At 37.0% G+C, this 10,647-nt stretch overlaps 1 long non-coding RNA gene across 1 annotated transcript in view; it reads left to right on the top strand.

Moving 5' to 3' along the window:
* The window catches only part of LOC112636325, a 416,183-nt gene that overhangs the window by 222,102 nt on the left and 183,434 nt on the right, over positions 1-10,647 (top strand). Inside the window, exon 3 of the long non-coding RNA XR_003122169.1 lies at positions 9,644-9,781. This is a non-coding gene — a long non-coding RNA (uncharacterized LOC112636325). The remainder of the gene's footprint in view (positions 1-9,643; positions 9,782-10,647) is intronic.

Genomic DNA, 10,647 nt, shown 5'->3' on the forward strand with positions numbered 1-10,647 from the left:
AATAATGGAAACAACTGTTTATACCTTCATCCACAAAAGTATGCTCAACAACAAGTCTTTCAACAACTCCCTTATGTAGTTTTTGTCATATGTGTCATATGTCTATGTCTAAAGTCACGTTGCTTAGTTAGATACAAATAATGAAACTGTTGCCTTTCAAAACAGTAGGAAAGAAAAAACCACTATTAAGAAATTTGTATTAAAATTACTCTTCACTCTCTGACTCACCCACTACTGTGTAGGGCAGGGTCTCTCAATCCAGGCATGAGCGATGTTTGAGACGGGATAATTCTTTGTGGTGGAGGCTGTCCTGTGTGTTTTAAGATGTTTAGCATCATTCTTTGCCTCTACCCAGTAGATACCAGCAGCACCTCACCCCCCCGCCCCCACCAACTATGACAAACAAAACTGCATTTAGACTTTGCTGAATGTCCCCTGGAAGGTGAAATTGACCCTCATTGAGGACCACTGCTCTAGGTTTTGTAGTTTGCTGTTGTTTTTTACATACAGTCCAGGCTATATGGTGGCTATTCAAAACTGTCATTTTAAATGAATAAATAAAAGCCCTCTATCCTCCTTCTGTTCTAAATATGTGTCAACCACAACAACAAAAGTTTCAGGAGACTTACTGTATGCTCACCATTGTATTAGGTATTATGGTTGACTCAAAAGAAGTATATGGCTTGGCTTTGCACCAAAGAAGTTTTTAGTCAAGTTGGAGAGAGATCACTACTGAAAGAACATGAGAGACTAATGGAAGACAAAATATATTGGCAGTAGACTAAAAGACAGAATGGTCACACTTCAAAACGTTTGGTACAAGCTATGGTGATGTTGTTGATCTTCTGATTTGATGCTCCTGTGGAGGTTCTATGACCTATTTTGATATGTAGACAGTGGTAAAATGCTCATAGTTCTTTGCTACAATATGTAATAACAAAGGGAACAGTAAGAAAATATTCTGTTTAAATAAGCCAGATCACTTTTACATGTGATGGCCAAGCCATGCAAGAGAGGAGGTGCTGAGCCTGATTCTGTTAGTAACTGAGTGGTAACTGAAGAAGACAAAAATCTAACCAGGCATGGCAAGTCTGTGGATGCCACGTGAGCCTGTGCATTTAGAACTAGGGCACACTAATAGAGATCAAACCAAGTTTTTCCACTAACATCAGACCTTTGCAATTTAATGATTATAAAACTTTCCTAACATTTGCAAGTTTCTAAACATTTATTTTCTTTTATTCTGCACAATTTCTATTACCATTGAAATGATTTAGGTCGCATATTTTTGTGTCATCTAAATAACACTCAAAAACAAAACCAAGAAATTCTTGTTCTACTTTTAACCATCCTGGTTGGATAGTTTATATCAAGTTCTAATCTCCTAGAATTTTTAATGTGTTTAATAATGAATCTTTGAAGAATAAGATATGATACACTTCTATAATAGCTTTTTCATATAATAAAATTTTCCAAAGTAAATAACTTGACAAATTAAAAAGAACTCATACATTAAATGCAAAGTACAATTTTGTTATAATCATAGAATTTAATAAGTTATAAGGATTTTAGAGACCATTAAGTTGATGGAAGTTACTGTAACTTGTGGGGAAAAGAAAGAGAGATCAGACTGTTATGTGTCTATATAGAAAGAAGTATACATAAAAGACTCCATTTTGTTCTGTATTTGAGATGCTGTTAATCTGTGACCCTACCCCCAACCTTGTCCTTGCAAGAGACGTGCTGTAGTGACTCAAGGTTTAGCGGATTTTGGACTGTGCAGGGTGTGCTTTGTTAAACAAGTGCCTGAAGGCAGTATGCTTATGAAAAGTCATCACCATTCTCTTAATCTCAAGTCCCCAGGGACACTACACTGCCAAAGGTCGCAGGGACCTCTGCCTAGGAAAGCTAGGTATTGTCCAAGGTTTCTCCCCGTGTGATAGTCTGAAGTATGGCCTCGTGGGAAGGGAAAGACCTAATCGTCCCCCAGCCTGACACCCGTGAAGGGTCTGTGCTGAGGAGGACTTGTATAAGAGGAAAGAAGGGCTCTTGGCAGTTGAGATAGAGAAAAGCATCTGTCTCCTGCCTGTCCCTGGGCAATGGAACATCTCAGTGTAAAACCCATTGTATGTTCTGTTTACTGAGAAAGGAGAAAACCGCCTTAGGGCTAAAGGTGGGACGTGCTAGGAAGGTGGGACGTGCTAGGGGCAGTGCTGCTCTTTATGCACTAAAAAGGTTTGTGGAGATGTTTGCATAGGCATATCAAGGCACAGCACTTTTTCTTAAACTTATTCATGTCACAGAGATCTTTATTCATATGTCTTACTGCTGACTTCCCTATGAGGATCCTATTATCCTGCCACTTCCCTTTTTCTAAGATGGTAAAGATAATGATCAATAAATACCGAGGGAACTCAGAGACGGGTGGTGTCGGTATGGGTCCTCTGTATGCTGAGCGCTGGTCCCCTGGGCCCACTTTTTCTTTCTCTATACTTTGTCTCTGTGTCTCATTTCTTTTCTCAAGTCTCTTGTTCCACCTAACGAGAAATGCTTACAGGTGTGGAGGGGCAGGCCACCCCTTCAGTAACTCACAAATATTTTGGTATTCCCACCTTCTGGGCTCATGACAGAATTGCACTTCTCTGCTGACTTGAAGCCAGGTGTGGACATATGACATGCTTTAGCCAATTAAACATGAGCATGTGTATTACTGGGCAAAAGTTTTAAGAAACAGTGGGTGGTTTTCCTGTGTCATTGTGACCAGTGATAGTCCAAGCAGTGGTAGCTCTGTTATCTTGAATCTGGGAGTGAGGATGATGACAAAGCAGTAACATGATCCCAGCTGACCTGCATAGAACATCTAGAGGGAAGGAGAAATAAAATTTTTGGTTTAAACAACTACAAATACAGTCAGCAAACACAAATACAGCCAGTGAGATTTGGTGATTGTTTGTAACCACAGCCTAACCCAGATCACTCTGTTTGATATAAAATCCACATTCCCCATTGTCAAAGAGTTATTTAAGGCACAGAGAAGTTGTAGCACTTGACTGTGGTTGCAAATGAGGTTGACAAAATCTTTTCCAGAATCAATATCTGCTGCCTAGAGTAGTATATTTTCTCTCAAATTTGTAATGTGTACCAACATTAAATATGAGGTGATTTTGTGATATAAATATTACTTTAAATGATAATGGATCACATAGACAGAAAGTTAATGTCTTTTCAGTTGTCTTTCACTCTTTCCGATTAATGAAGGGAAGAATTCTTTATTTGGTGCTAGCATGTCTATAACTGTGGATCTTTAGCTGCCTTCTAACCATTCCTTTTTTTTAAAAAAAAAAAAAAAAAAAAGGAATGAGAGAACAGGACTCAGGCTCTGAGTCCTCCTTAGGCACCAGACAGGATTCAATAAGTGTTTGATTTTCACTGAGATAAATTTTACAGTTACTTTTTGTTGTTGTTGTTGTCGTCGTCGTTGTTGTTGAGACAGACTCGCTCTCTGTCGCCCAGGCTGGAGTTCAGTGACATGATCTCAGCTCGCTGACACCTTCACCTCCCAGGATCAAGTGATTCTCCTGCCTCAGCCTCCTGAGTAGCTCACACTACAGGCACATGGCCACCACACCCAGCTAATTTTTGTATTTTTAGTAAAGATGGGTTTTCTCCGTGCTGGCCCGACTGGTCAACTGACCTCAGGTGATCTGCCCACCTTGGCCTCCCAAAGTTCTGGGATTACAGGCATGAGCCACTGCTCCTGGCCACAGTCACTTCTTCTTCTTCTTCTTNTTCTTCTTCTTCTTCTTTTTTTTTTTTTTTTTTTTTGAGATGGAGTCTCGCTTTTTTGCCCAGGCTGGAGTGCAGTGGGGCTATCTTGGCTCACTGCAAGCTCCACCTCCCGGGTTCACGCCATTCTTATGCCTCAGCCTCCTGAGTAGCTGGGACTACAGGTGCCCACCACTGCACCTGGGTAATTTTTTGTATTTTTAGTAGAGATGGGGTTTCACCGTGTTAACCAGGATGGTTTTGATCTCCTGACCTCGTGATCCACCCGCCTTGGCCTCCCAAAGTGCTGGGATTACAGGCATGAGCCACCGCGCCTGGCCTACAGTCACTTCTTTTATAAGGTTTTCCATTTTCATAGTGACATAACATTTACTTTAAAAATATATTTGTTCAAGAACCAAAAGTTAAAGAAAAATATTAGCTAAATTACAAGACAGGTGCTGTGCAGATATGGCAGAAATTGCAAGAGTAATTAATACACAGTGGTGAGTGGTGAGGTGAAAATAACTGATGCTGGGGAAAGAAATTCTACCATGTTGAAGTACTGACGTCAGATCCTTTCTTTTCATAAAAAAAGAAAAATAAGGAAATACATATTCATTTATTCTATGAGTTTCTATTCAATTCTGTTAGCAAAACCCATTCCTTTGACATCTACCAAAGAGAATTTGCTAAGTCCTTGGTGGCACAAAAATGTGTACAGTCTTGTCTCTAATCCTCAAAGACTGAATGTCACATATAACTGGAAAAAAAACTCTTTTAATGTAAGAAAACAAGAAAACATCAGCAATTTTACTGACCTTCTGTGATCTCATTTGAACCTTGTCTACACTTGTAGGCTTAATAATCTATTTAAATAATGCTTGTATAAATTGATTTCAAAAGTATTTTCTATTGTTACTGTTGTTTCTTTAATTTCAGATCTCTAAATAGTGTCCCTAACTGACATTTCTTTTCTATGTGGGTAGGTAAGATTGATTTTGTCTCAATTAGATAGCACCTATCTCTTTGTTGGCCTGGTCAGGGTGAGGAGCAAGTGAATGCTTTCTATATTTTGAATAATAGTGGAGAATGACATAATTAACTAAAAGTAAGCAACATAGAAGGAGGAGCAGGTTTGAAACAGTATGCTAGGTACAGTTTTGAACAGTGATTCCATTAAACTTATAGCAAGCAGAGAAGCCACAATATTGAGCTACGTTAATCAATTTTCAACACAATCTCAAAATTAAGATTTAGCAAATTTCAATATCATGTAGGACCATGGGAATCACCCATTTTTTATTAGATGCATGGCTGTGGTATAATTTATTGGATGCATATGTGTGCGTATCAGTTTTGAGTCTCCAGGGTCAAACTCCATTTAAAGCCACAATGGCCTAATAATGTTTTTGTTTTATACTGTTCTACACTTTACTCTCTGCTACCTTAGCAGCCAAAGACTATATTATCAGAGTGGTATATTGCAATGGTTTTTCTGGCATTTTCACCAAGCAACATGTGTTGAATGCTATTATATTAAATGTGGTTGGAGAAAGGGCTTTCAGATATGCTACTAAATAGTTGTTGCTCTTAAGAAATTTAAATTTAGATAAAACAGATTTTTTTAAGGGTATAAGAATAATGCAGACTGTAGCAGGATGATTCTGTATTGATCAGGCTGAGATTTATATTGTATGTATTTCTGTTTCATTCTGTTGGAAGGTGATAGAGGCAGTCTTGCTGTAATGCTCACATTGAAAATATGAATTTGTTCCAATGTGAATATCAGGGAACAATCTGCATAACATAAATTTTGCGCTTGTTTATGTACAAAATTGTGTCTGTGAGAAATACAAGGTGAGCACACAAAACTGCACTCAGTAGAACTGCACTGCTTAGGAACACACAAAATGCACACGTCCACATACTTCAAACATCTTCCAGCTACCCTGTTCACGGTATGTGTTATGAGCCACACCTATCCACATCTGGTATTACAGTTTGCTTTATAATTTCAGGCAGCCCTCCATCCACCCCTGCACATTAACTTAAGAGCTTTTGTCTTTCTGAGGCTCACTTCCACAAGCACACTTCAGGTCTTTTTCAAGGTAAGGTGACACGTTCTGTAGCATTTATACAATTCTTAACTATTTATCGTTATGTAAAACTATGCTATCATTTTTATTAGGTGTCTATCTTTTTTTAATGAGTCACTGATAAAGTTTTTGAGTGTTGCATCCCAACACCATTTTTTCCCACAAGCCCTGTTGTTTTATTACATGATTTTGCATATATATATCTCATTATCGCAGAACTGACTGTACATGTGTCTGCTTATTTTGGTCCAATATTAATAGAGCTAATACTGGCAGTGTTAAATCTATGACACTGTAGGAGTTGTATAGAAACTTAAAGCTATAGCAGTATCCTGTATTTCAGTCTGGTACAGAAATCTCTAGAAGTTTTGAAACATTGCACTTGCCTCATATAAAAAAAAATTAGACACATCTTTAACTATGATAGTATCTGTTGTAAGAAGCAATTGTTTCCCAAATATATGGCAACTGTCTCATTTGGGACAGATAGATTTTCTTGGATAATCAGTAAGTTATCAATTTAACAGGGCCAATTATTTCCCTTTCAGCAAATAGGGGAATAGGGAATGAGGTCCAGTTTCCCAATGTATTCCTTTATCCATATTTTTGGCAAAATTTTATTGAGCAACTACTGTGTATTAGACATAGTGGATATTATGGTAAGAAAAACCAAATCCTTGCCCTTAGCTTACATTTACTATCAAATTTATAGATATGCAATCACATGAGTAGTCAAAGAGAATTAATAGTAGCTTTCTTCTATGTTTTTAGTTTTAAAATGAGTTTTTGAGTAGCAGTCCTTCAGGATTAATTTTTAGTTTCAACTGGTCCCTGGCAAATTCGATTTAGGTAGTCATTCTCTCAGAAGGGAAGGCCAGAGACAAATATTCTAGAAAACATGCTCTCCAAAAAAAATCGCTTGCTATTAGAATGATCAACAACCTTGAGCAGGCCGGGTTGTGAATGTGTGGCCTGGTGCTGTGTCCCAGGGGTTGGGTATGTGGTAGAAAGATGCAAGAAAGACTGGTTTGGCTTCCAGTGGTTTCTAAATTGAATTAGCCAAGCAAACATTTCAACTATTCACTACCAGTTGGAAACATTAACTGTTCACATTAGACGATTACAATTTTTGACCATGTTTTAGTTCTGAATATAAAATTTAGTAGAACTCATTTAGTCTCATAGGAAGAGGGTTAACTTCTCTGGTTTCTTCTAAATATAAACTTGCTTCCTTAGTCCAGGACCCTCCCCAGTTCTCCTGGCTCGCCCTCTCTCTTCCTGATCGCCTTTTGTTTTGCAGAGGACTCCCTGCCTTGGGTGAGGCTCTGAACTACAATACTGGAGGAGGGGGCTTTTGTGGTCTGTTTTGAGCCCTGCGAAAATGCATTGGACAAGTTTTACTTTCTTAGAGTGCTATACAATGATTTTTTAAAAAATGTGTCTAAGAAATGGAAACATTTTGTCTCATATAAAAAAGAAATATTTTTATACTGTGCTCCACTCACAGACCACATCAGAGGTATTCTAAGAATAGAATAGATCAAATATATTTTATGGAAATATAATGAGAAAAGGATGTGTTCCCAAAACTCACTCTGAACAAAGGAATGCAGCATAGTCAGGAATACTTTAATGCTCCTAACAATTTTCTCATGTGAAAGGCTGAGGAACGGCCCTGGTTTGAAGAATTCTCCCACTTCTCCCCAGGCTCCCTGAACTTGAAATCAGAACTAGGAAATCTATACATTGCAAAAAAGAAAATGTGTGGAAAAAGTGACTTAGGGCATTAACCAAAAAGGCATTTTTGAAAGAAGAAAACATCAATATGAAACATTTTGTCATATTTCATTTCATTGATCATGTATTTATTTTATGTATTCCAGAGTACTGAAGCTTAGAAGTAACTGAATTTCTGGGGATTCATATTAGATTTGTCAGTCTGTGTTTGAAGAAACTTACTGAGAAACAAAATATATTGCAATCATTCGCTTTTATCATGCTGTTCTGTCATGTATACAAAGAACAGTAAGACTAAATACACTGAACGTATATCTTTTCTGAAAAACAAAGTACATCAGGAACTGAATATATCATCAAATAATATTCTTTTCACAATTATAATCTTCAGGTATTCAAAACACTGAACATACTGGTTTATTGAAATCACCTGACTAGAGGTAGATTTTCTTCTAATCGTATTACATAATGCATCTTAGCAATATGTTAGTTTGCTTTTTTAACTTTTAAATTGTAGCTGTTACACGAATGCATAAGTGTGATTTTCTTGCCTTTTCAAGACTCCGTGTTCCAGTTTATATACTCATGTTGATTCTTCTGCTGGATTCAGTGTTGCCACCAAATGTCTGATTGTTTTCCTGAGTTTATTTGGCTTAATAATTTTACATTTTGAAATATTCTACATTAGGCAATAACATTCAGCCCCCTTCAATTCAATTTGGGGTTTTCTCAAAAAATATATGCATTCTCAATAGATTACTGTTTATTTACTGTATATGCTGTAATAAAGTCTGAAGGGACTACAGAGTCCCATGAAAGGAAAATCATCATAATATTTATGCATTAAACACACATATTCATGTACATATATCTATTTTTTGAAAAACCCAAAATGCATATGCTATCATGGCCCCCAAGGTAGCAATAACATATGCAGAGAAAATTTATGCAGTTCCAGGCTGTGAACAGGATTTCTAAGAGCTACTTCCAGAAAACATTACCCCCCTCCTCGTTCTTCAATCTGTCCACTTACTTCACTCTGAAGACCTCCTTCTTTTTCTAAATTGACTAGTGAGCTGGGTGAGTTAGTCTAATCATTTAGGTTTGCTGTTTTGTGACTTTTGCAGGGTAACAAGAACATTTTTAGGAAGATGTGTGTGTTTGTGTGTATGTTGGCATGTTTTTTCCCCCGTATAAAGAATTTGCGGGATGGGTAGACTCCTTAATAGGGAATGGCTTTATTTTAAAAAGTCAAAATAGTATTGAGGTTGCATTTTTGTCAACTCTAATTCTCCTAGTTATTTTCAGCTAGAAAAACAGATAGTAATTGTGTGATTCTTAAAAATAATTTTTAAACTTTTCAGTAGATAAATCTAAAGATGTTTATATTAAAAAAATTCCCTCAATGAGGAATGAATATATGCCCTGGAAATCTTACTGCTTTCACTATTTAACAGGAAATGTTGATGGAGGGTTAAAAACTGTCAAAAGCAAAATCGTGCTTAGTTTTGAATGACATACATTCACAATATCTGTGATATAAAGTTTGAAATACTATGTTTTATATTCATTTACTTTATAGTTTTGAATATGTAGTCTATAGTTTATATGTTATACTTGCTATAATATTCTGTATTTTTAATAAATTAAAAGATATTATGTATCATTTATAATATGTGAACTACAACTACGATTTTGTTATTTGGAAACTGTTTCTCTAGGTTTTGATAGGCCATGAGGCTCATCATTAGAATTCTGTATTAGAATAAGAAGGACTTATGAAGTTTTGAAATCTCGTTTCATTTGCATTTTTTACTTTCTGCCTCTCTTTTTCTATAAGGAAATTGGACATGACTTATGGATGTACATTCAAGGTGCCTATCATAAAGTTACAAATTAGGATGAGGTGGCCCATTATATATTTCAGTTGATGTTAATCCCTGGTAATATTATTAATATAGCGTCAAATTTTGCCTCTTAAAATTTTCTACTCTTTGGATCATACAGATTTTAATCCAGCCTCATCTACTTACTCATTTTAGAGAAAACACCAACATTTTTGTAATGGCCTGCAAGGCCTTCCAAGATCTGCCTCCTGCATCTCAACTTCTCTTGTGCTTTCCTTCTGGACTCACTCTGCCTCAGCGACACTGTTCCCTGTTGTCCCACCAATATGCCAGGTAATCTCTATCCTGTGGTAGGGTATTTGCTTGAGTGTTTTCTCTGCCTAGAATATTCTTCTCCTGATATCCAGTTGACTGATTCCCTTACTCCCTTCCATTCTTTGATCCTTTCAATAAGGTCAACCCTCATCACAGTATTAACCCTGCAACTTATCACCTCACACTCTTCCCAGCACCCCAGACCCTCCTTTAATTGTTCAACATGTTTTTCCATAGGGCTTATACCTTCTAATGTTCTACATGATTTACTTATTTATTATAATATTATCTGTTATTCTTTAAAGAATGTAAGGTACACGAGACAGATACCATTGTCTATTTTATTTGCTGATGTTTCCAAGTGTCCAGGTTTGTGCCAGGTATAATATACTCAGTCATACTCAATAAATGAATTAAATGAGTGAATGAATGAATACAATATAGCTGTTTTCAGTGATTGTAATGGTTTACCATCACCTCATTCTTTTTTTTTTTTTTTTTTTTTAAATTTATTTATTATTGTTATACTGTAAGTTGTAGGGTACATGTGCATAACGTGCAGGTTTGTTACATATGTATACTTGTGCCTTGTTGGTGTGCTGCACCCATCAACTCGTCATTTACATCAGGTATAACTCCCAATGCAATCCCTCCCCCCGCCCCCCTCCCCATGATAGGCCCCGGTGTGTGATGTTCCCCTTCCTGAGTCCAAGTGATCTCATTGTTCAGTTCCCACCTATGAGTGAGAACATGCGGTGTTTGGTTTTCTGTTCTTGTGATAGTTTGCTAAGAATGATGGATTCCAGCTGCATCCATGTCCCTACAAAGGACACAAACTCATCCTTTTTTATGGCTGCATAGTATTCCATAGTGTATATGTGCCA

Source organism: Theropithecus gelada, chromosome 12, assembly GCF_003255815.1.
Source record: "Theropithecus gelada isolate Dixy chromosome 12, Tgel_1.0, whole genome shotgun sequence".
NCBI classification, from domain to species: Eukaryota; Metazoa; Chordata; class Mammalia; order Primates; family Cercopithecidae; genus Theropithecus; species Theropithecus gelada.